At 37.4% G+C, this 17,500-nt stretch overlaps 1 protein-coding gene across 7 annotated transcripts in view; it reads left to right on the top strand.

Annotated features, from left to right (window-relative positions):
- The window catches only part of LOC123501028 (MOG interacting and ectopic P-granules protein 1-like), a 37,148-nt gene that overhangs the window by 432 nt on the left and 19,216 nt on the right, over positions 1–17,500 (top strand). The window contains exon 1 of one of the 7 annotated variants that reach the window (XM_045249585.1): positions 1,015–1,166. The exons of 4 other annotated variants lie outside the window; for them this stretch is intronic. The gene's annotated coding sequence lies outside the window, so the exon portion shown is untranslated. Of the gene's footprint in view, positions 1–1,014; positions 1,167–2,173; positions 2,380–15,464; positions 15,919–17,500 lie in introns of those variants that run through there. 2 more of the 7 variants (XM_045249582.1, XM_045249583.1) reach the window with 2 other exon arrangements.

The following is a 17,500-nucleotide window of genomic DNA, read 5'->3' as shown; positions in this document are numbered from 1 at the left end:
GCCAGACACCGGTGGAGTGGACACAGCCGGGGCCAACACAGGCGTATCCCACACACACGGAGTGGGCTGCACGCCGACCCACTCCACGCCGTGCTGCAGACCGTGGGGCGTGTGTGCTGCGTGTGTGCCTCCCCTGTGGGCGTGAGGGGCGTGTGGGTGGCGGGTGGCAGCGTGTGGGGGGCGTGGGCGGCGTGGTGTGGGTGAGTGGGGCGGGTGGAGTGGGGTGTGGGTTACGTCCCTCGTGTGGTGTGGAACAAAGCGGCAGCAGTGGCGGGGGAGGGGGCGTGGGGGGGATACAGGGGGACGCACAAGTTGTACACACACACACACACACAGAGCCACGTACACAGACACACACACACTCATACATACATACACACACACATGGAGTGATACTGGGGGGATGTAGGTTTTTTCACGTACATACGCACATACATATATACGCACGTACACATACGCACACAGGGAAGGAATACGTACACGAGAGAGAGAGAGAGAGAGAGAGAGAGAGAGAGAGAGAGAGAGAGTCGCACACGGCAGGAAGAATGGGGGGGTGAGGTTGGTGTACACAACATAAAACGTACACACGCACATGAATATCTAGGATACGTACACAGGCTAGTACGACAACCCCTACCCCCCCACCACCCCTGCCTTCCTCAACCCCCACCACTCTCTCCCCACGCTCTCTCTCTCTCTCTCTCTCTCTCTCTCTCTCTCTCTCTCGACACACACACACACACACAGGTAGAAGACAGTGCTACACGCCCCCACCCATATGACACACACACACACACACACACACACACACACACACACACACACACACACACACACACACACACACACACACATACATACATACAGTGACCTAACTTAACCTAACCTCACCTTAACCAAACACACACACACACACACACACACACACACACACACACACACACACACACACACACACACACACACACACACAGTACGTACCCCATTCTTTTTTCCCCACCCCCACAGCCCCCTCCAGCTTCCATCCACGCCCCCTCAGCCCCGGGAACCTTAAGAGCGATCCCCGTGACCTAAGATGTTCTCCGTGACCCAACTCGAGACCCCGCTGACCCGTGCTGGGGGACGCTTGGTTTAGGAGTGACCTGGAGCGAGCTGGGTCAAGTTAGGTTAGGTTAGGTTAAGTTTGGTTTGCTCGTTTTAAAGTTGAGTTTGTTTACATGTTTAAGTCTTGTTTACTTTTGTTTGTTACTGTTTTGGTAGGTTTGGTTTGTTGATTGTTTTGGGCTAATTCTTGTTTGTTTCTTGTTATTGTTTGGGTTAGGTTGGTTTGTTTGTTTAGTTATTGTTTTTTTTTAGATTAGATTTTATTTCGTCATGTTTGGGTCTTGTTCTTGTTTACTTCGTATGGTTTTGGTCAGGTTACATTGTTTGCTTCAGTTTTTTTTTTATCTTTCGGTCTTGTTTACTTGTATTGTTTGCTGTTTGTTTTTAGGAGTGACCTGGGGCTGGCTGGGTTAAGTTAGGTCAATTTTGTATAGATTTTGTTTGCTATTTTTACGTTATTTGTATATTGTTTGCCTTAGTGTACTGTAAGGGGACTGGCGGCAAAGTGGGTGTTATTTTTCTATTTTGTTGTTCATAATAATTCTTGTAACGGTTTTGTCATGGTTGTGTCTTGTTTGGTTCTTGTTTGCTGTTGTTTGGGTTACGTTAGTTCTTGTCTGGGTTGTTTGTCATGTTTGTATCAGATTGTTTGCTCTTCTTGTTTACTCGAGAGGAAATAACACTGGTTGTTTATTAGGAAGTGTTTGTTTTGTTTACATTTTACTGATTTAAAGGTCATGGTGTTTGATGTTTTGTTTGTGGTGTTTGTTTGTCATTCGCATTGTTTACTTTGAAGAACAGGGTTGTGAATCAGTGGTTGTCATTGTATTGTTTGTTTTGTTTACATGTATCGAGGGTGTTTACATAAAGTGCTCAAAGAAAAAAAGTTAAGGCAAGATTGTTTATATTTTGTACTTGTTTACTTTTGCATTTTGTTTCGTTACTTTTGTTTACATATCGTGGGTGTTTACAGTGCGTATGAAAAAACTCAAGATTGTTTACTTTTTACAATTTTTACGTATCTGACTCGTGACTGTTTACACCAGCCATCGTGTTGTTTACCCTGCAGTGACTCAAGAAGGAACTGTGAAAAACAAACAAACAAGATGCAAACAAATGATGAAAAACCCACATAAATTTTTGATCTTGTTTACGTGGAAGTGTTGAAACCAAATTTGTGAGTTTTTGAAGTGTTTTGTGGTGTTTTGTTTACTGTTTACGACCTGTTTGCCACCTGTTGTTTGCCCTCACCAGTGTTACCTCCAGCACACCTCTGTAAGTAAAAGGCTCTTGTTTATACCTTTGTCTGCTCGCCATCAAGACTAGAGTGACTTGTTTATATCTTGTTTACATCACCAGTACATGCTCTCATTTTGTTTACTGTTTATAATACGAGTTTATGCTGTTTACGATAACATTATGCTTGTAGGATAGTTATATGAGGTTGTTTATATTGTTTACATGCTTGTAGGATAAATATAATAGGATTTTTGTTTATATTGTTTACATATATTGATTGTAGAATAGATATGATAGGTTTTGTTTCTGGTATTGTTTACGTAACTTATTTGTAGGAGAAATGACAGGTTTTGTTGATATTGTTTGCAGTGAGGAATAGAAGTGTTGTTTATTGTTTGCTTAGTATATTTGGTTTACTTCAATAAATAAGGTGTTTTAGTTCAGTTTACAATAGTTTTCACCATTAAGTCTCATTTATGTGAGTGACTAAGTTTGTTTACACTGATATTGTTTACAACTGTGGGGTTTTTATAAGGCGAGTTTATTCGTGTTTGCCAGAGTAAATTATGGGAAAGAGTTGGGTTTAGTTTGGTTTAATCTTCCTATTGTTTGCTTTTGTTTGTGTTGTTTAGTTTGTTTATGAAGGAGAAAAGTTTAGGTAGTGAATAAGGTGAAATCTAGTTGTTTATACATTATCTTCCTTTTGTTTGCTTTTATTATGACAACTGTTAGATTAAAGTTACGCAGTTTTAATAAGTTTGTTTACGAAGAGAAGAAGTTTTAGTTATGATTGGGAAGTGTATTTTTGTTTGCTTCATTTGTTTGGTTGTTTACCCTCCCCTAGTTTGCATTTCAGTGTGATAGTCTAACAAATTTTTACATAGTGCTGGTGTGTGTGTGTGTGTGTGTGTGTGTGTGTGTGTGTGTGTGTGTGTGTGTGTGTGTGTGTGTTTGTAGTTCCTCTGGGGCAGTAATAAGTAGGGAGGTAAACAGTGATGTAATTAAATCCACTCTGACGGAAATGTGTGGAGTTATGAAGCGCAGGTTGTGTTTTGTTTGTTTTGTTTGCCTGTTTATTGTTTGCTGTCAGTGTGGCATGTTTCCTTCCCTGCCTTAAATGTTTCCTTCTGTGTTTCCCCATTTGAGTTTTTTCCTTTTTTTCCTTGTTCCTGGTTTTCCTCTCTCTCTCTCTCTCTCTCTCTCTCTCTCTCTCTCTCTCTCTCTCTCTCTCTCTCTCTCTCTCTCTCTCTCTCTCTATATATATAACTGTTGACTTAATCCAACTATCAAACTTAACTTAATCTAACTTCACCTTACCTCACCTCACCTCACTTAATCTATCCTTACCTTACCTTACTGTACCTAACCTTACCTGACCTGACCTCACCTCACCTAATTTAATCTATATGAAAAAAAATAGTTAGTTATTTTTGGGGTATAGAAAAGCTGGCTATTATAAAGTTTTCTTGAAAGTTGATATTTGCATTACATTAAGCAAAGTTATAAGTTATAGTAAATGATAAAGGCTTTTTTTTTTTTTTTTTTACATAATATCGGACAGACTTTATTTATCGTTTTAATAGTTTTCTTCCGAGTAAAGAAAAAAAGGAAAGGAAAAAACAAGATTATTTTCATTCTCCCCCAAAAATAATACTAGTTCCGTGTTTTCCTCCTTTTTATTTCTTTCTCTTTTCTCTACAGCAATTCTTTTTTTTTTCTTTCTTTTAAACTCCATTTTCTTTTATCTTTTTACAGCAGCTTTTTCCTTTTTCTCCTTTTTCCTTTTTCTTTTCCATTTTATAACAGGATATGCTTCTAAAAATTTTCCTCTCTTCATCTGTGTCTGTCAGGTGTGTGTGTGTGTGTGTGTGTGTGTGTGTGTGTGTGTGTGTGTGTGTGTGTGTGTGTGTGTGTGTGTGTGTGAGTGAAAGTCTTAGGGCATATTGGGTCATGTTTTGGTGAACTAGGAAAATATTTATATCTTGGGTTAAGTTAGGTTAAGGTTAGTCTTGCTAAGTTTGTGGTCTGGAATAAGAATAAGTTGAGAGTGGATAAGATTAAGTTAGGTTAGAGTTATAATAAGTTTGTCTGAAATAAGGAGTGGATAAGATTGGATAAGGTTAGATTGGGTTAAAGTTTTCCTAAGCTCATGCCCTAAATAAGAGGAAAAGTTAAGTAAGATTGGGTAAAGATTAGGTTAGATTGGGTTGGGTTGGGTTAGTTTTGTTTAAGTTTGGATAGGTTTTGGTTAGGTTGGATTGAGCTAAAGTTTTGGGTCCGAAATGAGATAGAATGAGATAACTTTGGATGAGGTTAGGTTGGGTTAGATTAGCTTGCATTGTTAGGTTAGGTTTGACAAAGTTCTGGGTCTGAAGAAAAGATAAGTTTGGGTAAGGTTAAGTTAGGTTAGGTTGTGTTCTAATTGGAATTCTAATTGGAATGAATATCTTCTCAGTCTTCTGATTCTTCTCAGTTATTTTAAATTCTTACTTACTTAGGTTTTAGCGACCATTTGGTCTTGTGCATTTTCATTATTAATTTTATTGACAATATTTTGGCAATCAAAAATATTTCTAAAATTATTAAAATTGTAAAATAGACACAAAATATTAGCAAAAGAAACTCATTTTGTTGTGTATGTTTCTCTTTAATTAAACCTGACATCTGACATCTGAGATTAGTAGACCAATTCAGAAACATGAGCTTTCACCTAATATTTTCAATTAAATAGAAAAAAAGTTTAGTTTATTCTTAATTTCTAGGTTGTGGCTTATTACCACAGAAAACAGTATTGTATGACATACGGTAATCACCATGGAAACTTAATATGCCGTATTATATTAATTTGGTATTATCAATATCTTATATCGAATATATCACTAAGTAGTAAATTCCTTTAAGGTATCGGAAGTATCGGCATAAAATAAGCCGATACCGATACTGATACCCAAAAAATGAGCCGATACCGCCGATTCCGATACCAATACTGATGCATTGGTACATCTCTAAATAAGACAGGACCAGTTACTGTGAAGATGAGACGCAATGAATACCTGTAAACTGTCATAGTGTTGTGGTATTTGTTTGAGATAAAATAGGATGAGTGAGATTTATTTAGGTAGATTCATCAAGGTTAGTTAGGTTAGATACAATAAAACAAACAAGAAAAGACTAGGATACAATTTAGATGAGCCTAGGATATGATACAATAAGAATAGATCGCCTCACGTTTGCCTCTCTCTAGTTTATGTTAGGTAAGGTTAGGGGAGGTTTATAATGTGCTATGATACAATATGACCATTGACGATGAAGATGAGACGCGAGGAATACCTGTAGACTGTCATATTGTTGTAGTATTTGTTGTCTCAGTTAGAATAAGAGTTAGGTTTATTTGGGTGGAGTCATCAAGGTTAGTTAGGTTAGATATAAAACAAGCAAGAAAAGACTAGGATATAATTTTGATCAACCTAGGATATGATACAATAAAAATAGATCGCCGCACGTTTGCCTCTCTAGTTTATATCTTAAGTGAGGTTAGGAAAGATTTATGTATACTGGAATACAATACGACTATATATGATGAAGGAAAGACACTATACACACCTGGAGACTGGCAGTGTTGTGGTATTTGTTGTCTCGGTTAGATTAAGGTTAGGTTAAATTTCGTTTGGTTAGGTTAGATTAAGGTTAGGTTAGGTTTGGATCTAGTTGGGTTGGGTTGGGTTAGGTTAAATTTAGTTTGGTTTGGTTGGGTTAGGTTTGATTTGGTTTGCTTTAAATTGGGGTTAGATTTGTTTGGTTAGGTTAGACTAGACTAGGATGGGTTTGGTTAGGTTAAGTTTGGTTTTGTTCACTTTTGGTTAGGATTAGAGTTAGGTTAGGTTTGATTTGCTTTGACTTGGGATTAGATTTGGGTTTGGTTAGGTTAGACTAGAGTAGGTTTGATTAGGTTAGGTTAAACAGTTAAACCAGGCTATAGTGTGTGTACTCTAAAGTGGCTCCTGCATCTCGGTTTGAAAAGTGTCTAGAGGAGTGCTTGGTTGTCAGATCGTGAGGAAAACCATTAGCTGTCCTTGTAATAAGTGTGTCAATCAACAGAAAACAATAATTTACATCAAATCAACCACATTATCAATAAGCTACATGTGTTTGAAATCCAGGAGCCATTTTGCAGTAGACAGACGATAGGCTTGTTTGGGTTAGATCAAGCAGTCAAACCAGGCGAGTGTATATAAAGACAGCTAAGATATTGAAACAGACAGAAGTTTAAAATGTAGTCTTATGATTTCCCTTCCTTATTTGTGTGTTACTAAGATATACATTGGGTAATCTAACGCCACATTGAAAGGGTGGTGGTGGTGCATTGAAACACTTGATTGGTGATGATGATGATGCATTGAAAGGGTTAAATGATGGGGATTGTGATGATAGTGCACTGAAAGGGTTAAATGATGGTGATGATAGTGATGCATTGAAATGGTAAATGATGGTGATGGCGGTGATGCATTGAAAGGGTAAAATGATGGTGATGATGGAAGCGAGTTTTGGTGACCAGTGATTGAAAGGAAGATAATGCAGGTGATCAATAATAATGATGGTGATGATGATAGTAGTGAGTGATAGAGAGGTTAGATCAACAAACTGGTGATTGAAAGGAAGATAATGTAGGTAGACATAATAATAATGGTGGTGATGGTGACGATGATGGTGATGCATTGAAACTGTTAAATGATGGTGATGATACAAGCGAAAATGATGACGTTACATTATCAGACTGAAGGTAATGCAGGTAGACACAAAAATAATGATGGTGGTGATGATAAATATGACATTTCGTGGCATTAGATAACACTGTAAGTTAAAAAAGAAGGATTTATGAAGCTGTATAGATAGATAAATCAATAAACAAGCTTATCTATTGAAATTAGATCTTTAACCCCTTCAGTACTGGGACACATTTTTACCTTGAAATTTGTGTACCATTGGACCATTTTTTTGACATTAGGAAGGGTCTATGGAGGTCAGATGATTAATGGCCACAGTCTTCATTATTTTAACCCCTTTAGTACTGGAACACATTTTTTTACCTTGAGTTTTGTGTACTATTAGACCATTTTATTGACATTAGGAAGGGTCTATGGAGGTCAGAAGGTTAATGGCCACAGTTTTCACTATTTTAACCTCTTCAGTACTGGGATGCATTATTACCTTGAGATTTGTGTATGATTAGTGCATTTTATTGACAGAATGATCAATGGAGGTCGGAAGATTAATGGCCAAAGTCTTCGCTATTTTAACCCCCATCATTACTGAAACACATTTTTATTTTGAGATTTGTGTACCATTAGGCAATTTATTGACATGAAGAAGGGTCTATGAAGGTCAGAAGATTAATGTCCACAGTCTTCACTATTTTAATCCCCCACATAAGTTTCTGAAGGGTACAAAATCACCAAATAGTAAGCAGATTGAATATGGAAATGTGTCTTACTACTGAAGGGGTTAAATTAAAGTTTATAGAAGTGAATATGTGAGAAATAGACATAAATAAATGGAAGATAGATAAGTGAATAGATAAACGTGAATGAAGCAAATAGATAATAATAATGATGATGATGATGATGGGAAGAAATAGAGGCTTAGAGAAGTGATATGTCAGATGTAGATAGATAAATAAATAAAAGATAGATAAATGAATAGATATACATGTTAATACTGATAGATAATGATGGTGATGGGAAGAAATAAAGGTTTGGAGAAGAGATGGCAGATGTAGATAGATAATACATAGAAGATGGGGAAATGAATAGATATACATTTTAAGACTGATAGAGGAAGTAAAAGCAAAATAAAGACAATAATAATGATGGCAATGATGATGGTGGTGGTGGTGATGGCAATGATGATGATGATGGTGATGTCAATGATGATGGGAAGAAATAAAAGGACAGTTAGGTTAGATTAAAAGTTGATAGGTAAATTGTGATGATAGATAATGATAGGTAAAGTTAGGTTAAGAGTGGATAGATAGAATATAATAGATAACGATGGGTGAGATTAGGTTAGGTTAGGTTAGGTTAAGATTATATAGGTAAATTCTGATGATAGAAGACGATAGGTAAGGTTAAGTTAGATTAGGTTAGGGAAAGACTCGGAAGGCATGTAGATAGGTAGAAAAAATAGATAATGACACGTTAAGACTGTCTCGGTGTGTGTTGGTTAATGAAGGAAAAATAAGGAAGGCAAATGGTAATAGAAGATGGTCTCTGATAAATTAGGTTAGGTTAGGTCAGCTGTGTAGATAGAGTGAAAAGAAAGATAACGATGATGATGATGATGATGATGATACAGAAAAGACTGATGTGAAGGCAGGATAAGGTGAAAATGGAGGATAACGATGGTGACGATGAAGATAATGATGGAGAAGAAGTGACAGTTAGATGAAGGCATGAAAGGGTGAAAATAGTGAGAAATAGATAAAGATATGAGACAATGATGGTGATGATGATGATGATAGGGAAGAAGATGGCATAGTTATCATTGGATGCATTAAATTAAGTTAGATCAAGACTAGTTTGGTGCAGTGTTGCCAGATAAAGGAAGAAAAATAATAATAGTGATGATGATGGTTTAGTTGATAATAATGATGATAATGATGCCTGAGTTAAAGATGATGATAATAATGATGCTTTGATAAAAATGATGATAATGATGATGGTTTTGTTAATGATAATGATGGGTAGGATAATGATAATGATGGTTGAGTTGATGATAATGGCAATAATGATAGTTTGGTTAGTAATAATGAAGTTTGGGTGTTAATAATGATGATAATGATGCTTAAGTTAATGATAATGGTAATAATGATGATAATGGCTAAGTTGTTGATGATGATAGTGATGTCAAAGATAATGTTAATGGTGATAATGATGATTTGGTTGATAATAGTGATGTAAATAATGATGATGATGATAAATAATGACGGCAGAGTTTATAATGATAGTGGTCTGGGTGTTAATAATAATATTGACTGAGTTAGGTTAAGATACACTCATTTTAGGTTAAGTTGGGTTAGGTTAGGCTAAATAGTTAAATTAGACTCGATTAGGTTAAGTTAGGTTAATTTAGGGTAGGGTAGGATAGGTTAGGTTAGGTTAAAATTAAGGTTACGTTGAGTTGGGTTGGGTCAGGTCAGGTTAGGTTGGGTTGGGTTGGGTTGAGTTATAGTTAGGTTGGGTGTAGTGGTGTTAGTGGCAGGGTGTGGTGGTGTTAGTGGCTGTGTGTACTGGTGGAGTGGTGTTAGTGGCAGGGTGTGGTGGTGGAGTGGCAGGGTGTGGAGTGGTGTTAGTGGCAGGGTATGGAATGGTGTTAGTGGCAGGTTAGGTTGGGTTGGGTCCTGTTTAGAGAGAATAATGTAGAAAGACTTTGATTCACACTTTGTAAATTTGTAGTCCAAGTGTTGTTATTGTTATTTTTATTGTTACAAGATGAGTTTCAGGGTTGTTATTAGGAAAGGCATACATATTTCAAAGGCAGTTGTAGTAGTTGATAGTAGTAGTAGTAGTAGTAGTAGTAGTAGTAGTAGTAATAATCATGAAAATTCCTAACTACTACTACTACTACTACTACTACTACTACTACTACTACTACTACTACTACTACTACTACTACTACCAACATTGTATTCAACCTTCCATTCACCTGCATCTCTCTCTCTCTCTCTCTCTCTCTCTCTCTCTCTCTCTCTCTCTCTCTCTCTCTCTCTCTCTCTCTCTCTCTCTCTCTCTCTCTCTCTCTCTCAGAATAAATATGCTTAAATGTATGTATGTATGTATGTGCGTACGTATGTATGTGTATAGTGAGTGAACTTGAAGGGGGCAAGGTCAGATGGCAAGGTCAGAGGATCACCACCAGGTTCACTCATTCATTCAGGCAGGCTGGAGGTGAATGGAGCAGGAAAGTAGGTAGGGAAGGAGAGAGGGAGGGAGGGAGGCAGGGAGTCAAACAAGCAGGAAAGCAAGCAGGCAGGCAGGCAGGGAAGCAAGCAGGGAGGCAAGGAAGCAGGCAGGGTTATGTTGAGGTAGGTTTAGTTAGGTTATTTTTGTGGTAAGGTGAGGTGGACAAGATGTGGTGTGTTGGTAAGGTCAGGGAATAGGGTTGGTGCAGTGGCAGGGTGTGGTGGTGGTGCTGGTGTAGTGGCAGTGTGTGGTGTGGTGGCAGAGAGTCGTGGAGGTGGTGTGGTGGAGTGATAGCAGAGTGTGGAGCAGTGCAGTGGTGTGGTGGAGGTGTGTGGGGTGGTGACAGTGTGGTGGTGTGGTTGCTGTGTATGGAATGGTGTTAGTGGCAGGGTATGGAGTGGTGTTAGTGGCAGGGTGTGGTGGTGTTAGTGGCAGGGTGTAGTGGTGTTAGTGGCTGTGTGTACTGGTGGAGTGGTGTTAGTGGCAGGGTGTGGTGGTGGAGTGGTGTTAGTGGCAGAGTGTACTGGTGGAGTGGCAGGATGTGGTGGAGTGGTGGCAAGGTGTGGTGGTGTGGTTAATTAAGAGAAATGTCATGGATTGAAGTATTAAGTGGAGTGGCGGAGATACTGAAGTGACAAGAAGACAGTTTAGTGGTGGTACAGAGGTGGTGGTGGTGGTGGTGGTACAGAAGAGGTGGAGGAGGGTGGGAGGTGGTGTTTATTATATTGACACTCTACACAACATTCTGAGTCAGTGGTCTTAATAATAGAAATAATATAAGGTTTTACTATATAATCTTACTCTTAGTATATATATAGTGCTGATCTCAGTATAGTTGATCTTTATGTATATTTGAGTATAAATGGTTTTAAAAAGGAGACATCAAAGTTATATATACACTCATAAATACATCAATGACTGGAGTGTTGAAAATTTGTGGATTTGGAGAGAGAGAGAGAGAGAGAGAGAGAGAGTTACATATTAATTCATGGAGGGATCAATAATAAGAATGAAGTAATGTAAAATAATGTAAAAAAAGAAATAACTTGATATATTTTGAAGTTTTAGCAAGGAGAGGAACAATAACACAGGAAAATAGTAACTGATTTGAAAAGAGAGAGAGAGAGAGAGAGAGAGAGAGAGAGAGAGAGAGAGAGAGAGAGAGAGAGAAGTTACATATTAATTCATAGGTAGATCAGTGTTAAGAATGAGTTAATATAAGAATACTTGATATATTTAGCAGTTTTAGTAAGGATACACAGAAAATAGTGGTTGATTTGAATAAGATACATAAAGTTACAGGAAGTTACATGAATAGATTATATACAAAGTTACAAAAAGGTACATAAACTTAAAAAAAAGAGAAAAACTTACTTACATGAAGATACATAGTTACACCAAAAACAAAAATAAGATAAAGATACAGAATTACATAAAAAGAAAATGATAGATAATCGCATACATAAACTTACAGCTTGATTCTTAAACACATCAATGACAATGAGACACTATTTTTCCACATGCAAGAGGGAATATCTCACCAGGGAAAAAAATAAATAAATGAATAAAAAGGCCCACTTCAATGCCAGTCCCCTGATACGTTGAGCACTGAGGATGTGAGTAATGGAAGCTTGATTGACACACTGACTTGAAGAGAGCAGAGTTGAATAGAGTAGATTTTTGAGAACAGAGGGACATAAGTGGTGGTGGTGGTGGTAGAGGTGATGGAACAGTTGGTGGTGGTGGTGGTGGTGGTGGTGGTACAGGTGGGTGAGTGGAATGAGATTGTAAACAGCCATAGATGATATAGATGGACTGTTAAGGGTTTGAATTAGGATAAAGTAAGAAGCGATAGGAACAAGCAGGGTTAGTTTCGACGTAAGGAAAGCTACGACTACTATTACTACTACTACTACTACTACTGCTACTGCTACTACTATTACTACTACTCTGTGACTTATAGTTGTTCTTATCCATATATTTATTTGTCAAGGTCGACCTATCCAACCCTAACCTAACCTAACTCTACCTTAACGCCAAACTATCTAGTAATAGCCTAACCTATCTCGATTCCACTGCCTACCCTACCCTATCCTGACCTAACCTTGGCATAACCTAGTCTACCCTAACATTGACCTAACCTAACACACCCCCAACCCAACCCAACCCAACCCAACCCAACCCCACTCCATTCCAATCTAATCCTGACCTAACCTGACCTCACCTAACCTAACCTGACCTAACCTAGCTACCAATTTACTGAGTGTGTCCTACTTAATCCACCACTGTGCCCGTCAGCTCCCCATTCTTTCTGCTGCCTTGTGAAATATTGTAAGTGTGTGTGTGTGTGTGTGTGTGTTCTTGTATTAGGTTTGGTGAGGTTGGGTTAAGTTAGTTGAAGTTTGGTTAGGTTGGATTAAGTTTTAGGAAGGTTTAGTTGTGTGTTGTGTTACTGATATGTTACTAAGTTGCTCAAGTTTGTATTGTAGGTGTTCTGTTCCTACCTTACCTAACCTTACATTATCTTGCCCTTTACATTCCCTTGCCTTACTTTACCTTAACTTACGTCATCTCAGCTCACCTCACGTCACCTCACCTCACCACGTCACCTTTCATTTAACACGTTACTACAACCATTAGTGTTACAAAAATTAACTATTACAATCATATTTATTAGTTATTTTCCATTTCTTCCCTCAAATATAAAGAAATGAAATGAGTAAATGGATGAATGTATATATAAATAGATTCTCTGTTGATGTAAAAAATAAATAAATAGATAAATGAATGACAACTAAATATATGTCACTCGTTACCAAACAAACACACACTGGCTTGAAATACAGAATGACAATGTAAAGGTTAGGTTAGGTCAGGTGGGGTCAGGTCAAAAGGTCATCTCACACCTGCCTTCCCTCACCTTGACCTTTGTATCTGTTTGCTGACCCCAAGGGGACCCAATGTTAACTTGAACTGTGGTGATGAGGTAGGTCAGGTCAAGTTAGGTCAGGTTAGGTCAAGTATTTGGTCAATTTAATAAGGTAAGGTTAGGTTTTATATATTTATTTATTTATTTACTCATTTATTTTGTTAATTTATTTTGGGTGCATTTTAAGAGGTTAGGTCAGGTTAGGTCAAGTATTTGGTCAATTTAATAAGGTAAGGTTAGTTTTTTTCCGTATTTTATTTATTTATGTATTTATTTCCTTTGGGTGTGTTTTAAGAGGTTAGGTTAGGTTAGGTCAAGTGTTTGGATCAATTTAGGTTAGGCTTTTTATATTAATTATTTATTTTTTTTATTTATTTATGTGTTGACTTTCTTAGGGTGTGTTTTAAGAGGTTAGGTTGAATTAAAGGGAATGGTTACGTTAGATACTGTTAGGGTAAGTTAGGTTTGGTTAGGCTGGATTGAATTAGTTAAGTTAGGTTAAGTTAGGTTAAGTTAAATTAGACATAAAAAAAAGTTTGGTATAGTTATTCATTTATTTATTTATTTATTTTTATTATTGTTATGATAGGTTAGGTTAGGTTAGGTTAGGTTTCACTTCACTTCACTTCACTAGTCTAGGTTTGTGGTTTTCATATTTTATTAAGAATGTTAAAGTGGTGTTATCTAATTCCTACTGTTTACAATGCCCTGTGTGTGTGTGTGCTTGCGTGCGTGTGTGGGATATGTTTTATTTGGTCAGTATTCCTTGTCGTGTGTTTGTGTGGGGTACTTTGAAAAGGTGTATGGTTTTTGTGTGTTTGCAGTTACTTTTGAAAGGTGTATAGGTCAGGTCAGGTCAGATATAGGTCAGGAAGCTTGCCCTTTGTGTCTGTGCTTCCCTCATCTTGTTTCATTGCTTTTTATTCTGGATAGGTTTGTGTTACTAAAAATATTCATGTTTTTTTATGAGTTTTGAAAGATGTTGGGTGATTGTGAGGAGATTTGTGACTTAGGGTGAGTTTTGAAAGGTGTTTGGGTGATTGTGAGGAGATTTGTGACTTCGGGTGAGATTTGAAAGGTGTTTTGGGTGATTGTGAGGAGATTTGTGACTTCGGGTGGGTTTTGAAAGGTGTTTGGGTGATTGTGAGGAGATTTGTGACTTCGGGTGAGATTTGAAAGGTGTTTGGGTGATTGTGAGGAGATTTGTGACTTCGGGTGAGATTTGAAAGATGTTTGGGTGATTGTGAGGAGATTTGTGACTTCGGGTGAGTTTTGAAAGGTGTTTGGGTGATTGTGAGGAGATTTGTGACTTTGGGTGAGTTTTGAAAGATGTATAGGCTTGTTTGTCTGGGAAGATTTATGGTTTTCTGATGAGCTTTTGAAGGACGTATAGGGAATTGTGAGGAGATTTATGACTTATGGTGAGATTTGAATGATGTATAGGATTGTGTTGCTGGGAATTTACGGTTTTCTGATGAGGTTTTGAAAGATGTATAGGAAATTGTTGGAAGATTTACGACTTAAGGTGAGTTTTGACAGCCATAGGTTTGTGTTACCAAGAATATTCAAGTCTTTTAATGAGTTTCAGAGGATGTGTCGGTGGTTATGAGAACAATTATTATGACGAGTGAGTTTTGAAAGATGTGTCGATAATAAGTACTAGGAAGATTTATGTTTTTCTATTGAGTTTTGAAAGATGTATTGGCAATTGTGGGAAGATTTATGACCAGGGAGCTTTGAAAGATGTTGGTAATTAGTACTAGAAAGATTTATGTTTTTCTAAGGAGTTTGAAAAGATGTGTAGGTGGTGACGAGAAGAATTTCGACTGTCAGTGAGTTTTGAAAGATGTATAAGATTGTATTACTAAGGATATTCACTTGTCTATGAGTTTTGAAAAATGTATAGGTTTGTTACTAAGAATATTGATGTTTTTTTATGAGTTTTGAAAGATGTACTGGCAATTGTGAGGAGAATTATGATCAGTGAGTTTTGAAAGATGTATAAGATTGTATTACTAAGAATATTCACTTTTTTATGGGTTGAAAATGTATATTTATGTTACTAAGAATATTGATGTTTTTTTTATGAGTTTTGAAAGATGTACTGGTAATTGTGAGGAGAATTATGACTTTTACATTGAGTTTTGAAAGATGTACTGTCATAACCTACGAAATATGCTAATTCTCTCTCTCTCTCTCTCTCTCTCTCTTTCCAGGCTATATTAGGAGTTGTTTTGTGAATTGTACAGCCGATGTCTTTATTATGTTTACGAGACGCTGTGTGTGATTGTTACTTGTTTTTGTGTGACTAGCCTGTATTCAGAAATGCTCTGCTCTCTCACCATCACTATTTTTCCAGGCCACAGAGATGACTAGCGGGGTTTTCAAGAGTGCTTCTCCTGTTAATAATGTAGATATCTTGTCACTCTGCCTCTTGAACTGTAAAAACACCCTTAAAAAACCATTTATCCTTACTATAACTATTTTTCGAGGCCACAGAGATGACTAGCGGTGTTTTCAAGAGTGCTTCTCCAGTTAATAATGTAGAAATCTTGTCACTCTGCCTTTAGAACTAGAAAAAACACCTTAAAAACTTGAGTGCATTGAAATAAAAGGCTTGTAAACAGTGGAGCTATGGAGCAGAAGTGTTGGAGATTACCAGCCTTAGTGTTGTTTGCGGAATGTTAGGTTGGTACTTCTTATTCTGAAAAGACGAACTTGTATGACTTTCTGTATATACATTATTATTATTACTATTATTATTATTATTGCAAAAGGTCCATTTAAACCCTCTTCATTACTACAGGCATTATCAGAAGCAGTACATTTCACTTCCAAAGCAAAGCAAACCTGACCTTTTCACACTTCATATCATTGCCATTATTCCAACCAACACTTTTTTTTATATATATGATTTTAATTCTTGCTATTATTTTATTCATTTATGAGGTGGAATATAAGAAAAAAGAAAACTGTACCATTATTTTACTGTGTGTGTGTGTGTGTGTGTGTGTGTGTGTGTGTGTGTGTGTGTGTGTTGGGAAGTTTACAGAAAGATGACCAAAAGAAGAGATAATATGTGAGAGAGAGAGAGAGAGAGAGAGAGAGAGTGTGGGTCAGAGGAAGTTGATGAGTAAGATAAAAATATGAAGAAAACAAAGGAAGGAGAGAGAGAGAGAGAGAGAGAGAGAGAGAGAGAGAGAGAGAGAGAGAGAGAGAGAGGGGATGAGGGGTAGACAAAAGTTACAAGTTATTGATTTTCAGGAAAAGGTACTAACTCACTGAGAGAGAGAGAGAGAGAGAGAGAGAGAGAGAGAGAGAGAGAGAGAGAGAGAGAGAGAGGAAGTAATTAAGTGAGGAAGAGGAGTGTATAAGAGAGAAGGAGATGGGAGGGGAAGGGAGGGTTAAGAGAGAGAGAGAGAGAGAGAGAGAGAGAGAGAGAGAGAGACAAACACACACACACACACACACACACACACACACACACACACACACACACACACACACACACACACACACACCATTGTTCATAAGAGCTTCTCCACAATTTTCATATTACACTTACTAATAACAAGACAGTTTTTTCAAGAGTACAATGACCTTCTCAGTGACTCTGTATACACTACTACAGAGAACACCTTTGAGGAATACTGAAGGGATATGATGAATTAAGACACATTAACCCCTTCAGTACTGGGATGCATTTTTACCTTGAGATTTATGCACCGTTAGACCATTTTATTGACATTAGGAAGGATTTATGGAGGTCAGAAGATTAATGGCCACAGTCATTATTTTAACCCCTTCAGTACTGGGACACATTTTTTTTTTACCTTGAGATTTGTGCACCATTAGACCATTTTATTGACATTAAGAAGGGTTTATGGAGGTCAGAAGATTAATGGCCACAGTCTACACTATTTTAACCCCTTTAGTACTGGGACACATTTTTATCTTGAGATTTGTGAACCATTAGACCATTTTATACTGCTTTAGAAACTTGTGTGGGAGGATTAAAATAGTGAAGACTGTGGCCATTAATCTTCTGACTCCATAGACCCTTCCTGATATCAATAAAATGGTCTAATGGTACACAAATCTCATGGTAAAAAAATGTGTCCCAGTACTGAAGGGGTTAAAATAGTGAAGACTGTGGCCATTAATCTTCTGACCTCCTTATATCATTCCTAAAGTCAATAAAATGGTCTAATGGTACACAAATCTCATGGTAGAAATGTGTCCCAGTACTGAAGGGGTTAATATGATAAAT

Source organism: Portunus trituberculatus, chromosome 8 (genome assembly GCF_017591435.1).
Source record: "Portunus trituberculatus isolate SZX2019 chromosome 8, ASM1759143v1, whole genome shotgun sequence".
Classification (NCBI taxonomy): Eukaryota; Metazoa; Arthropoda; class Malacostraca; order Decapoda; family Portunidae; genus Portunus; species Portunus trituberculatus.
Note: the sequence above shows the minus strand (reverse complement) of the source record. Positions and strands in the feature narration are given on the sequence as shown.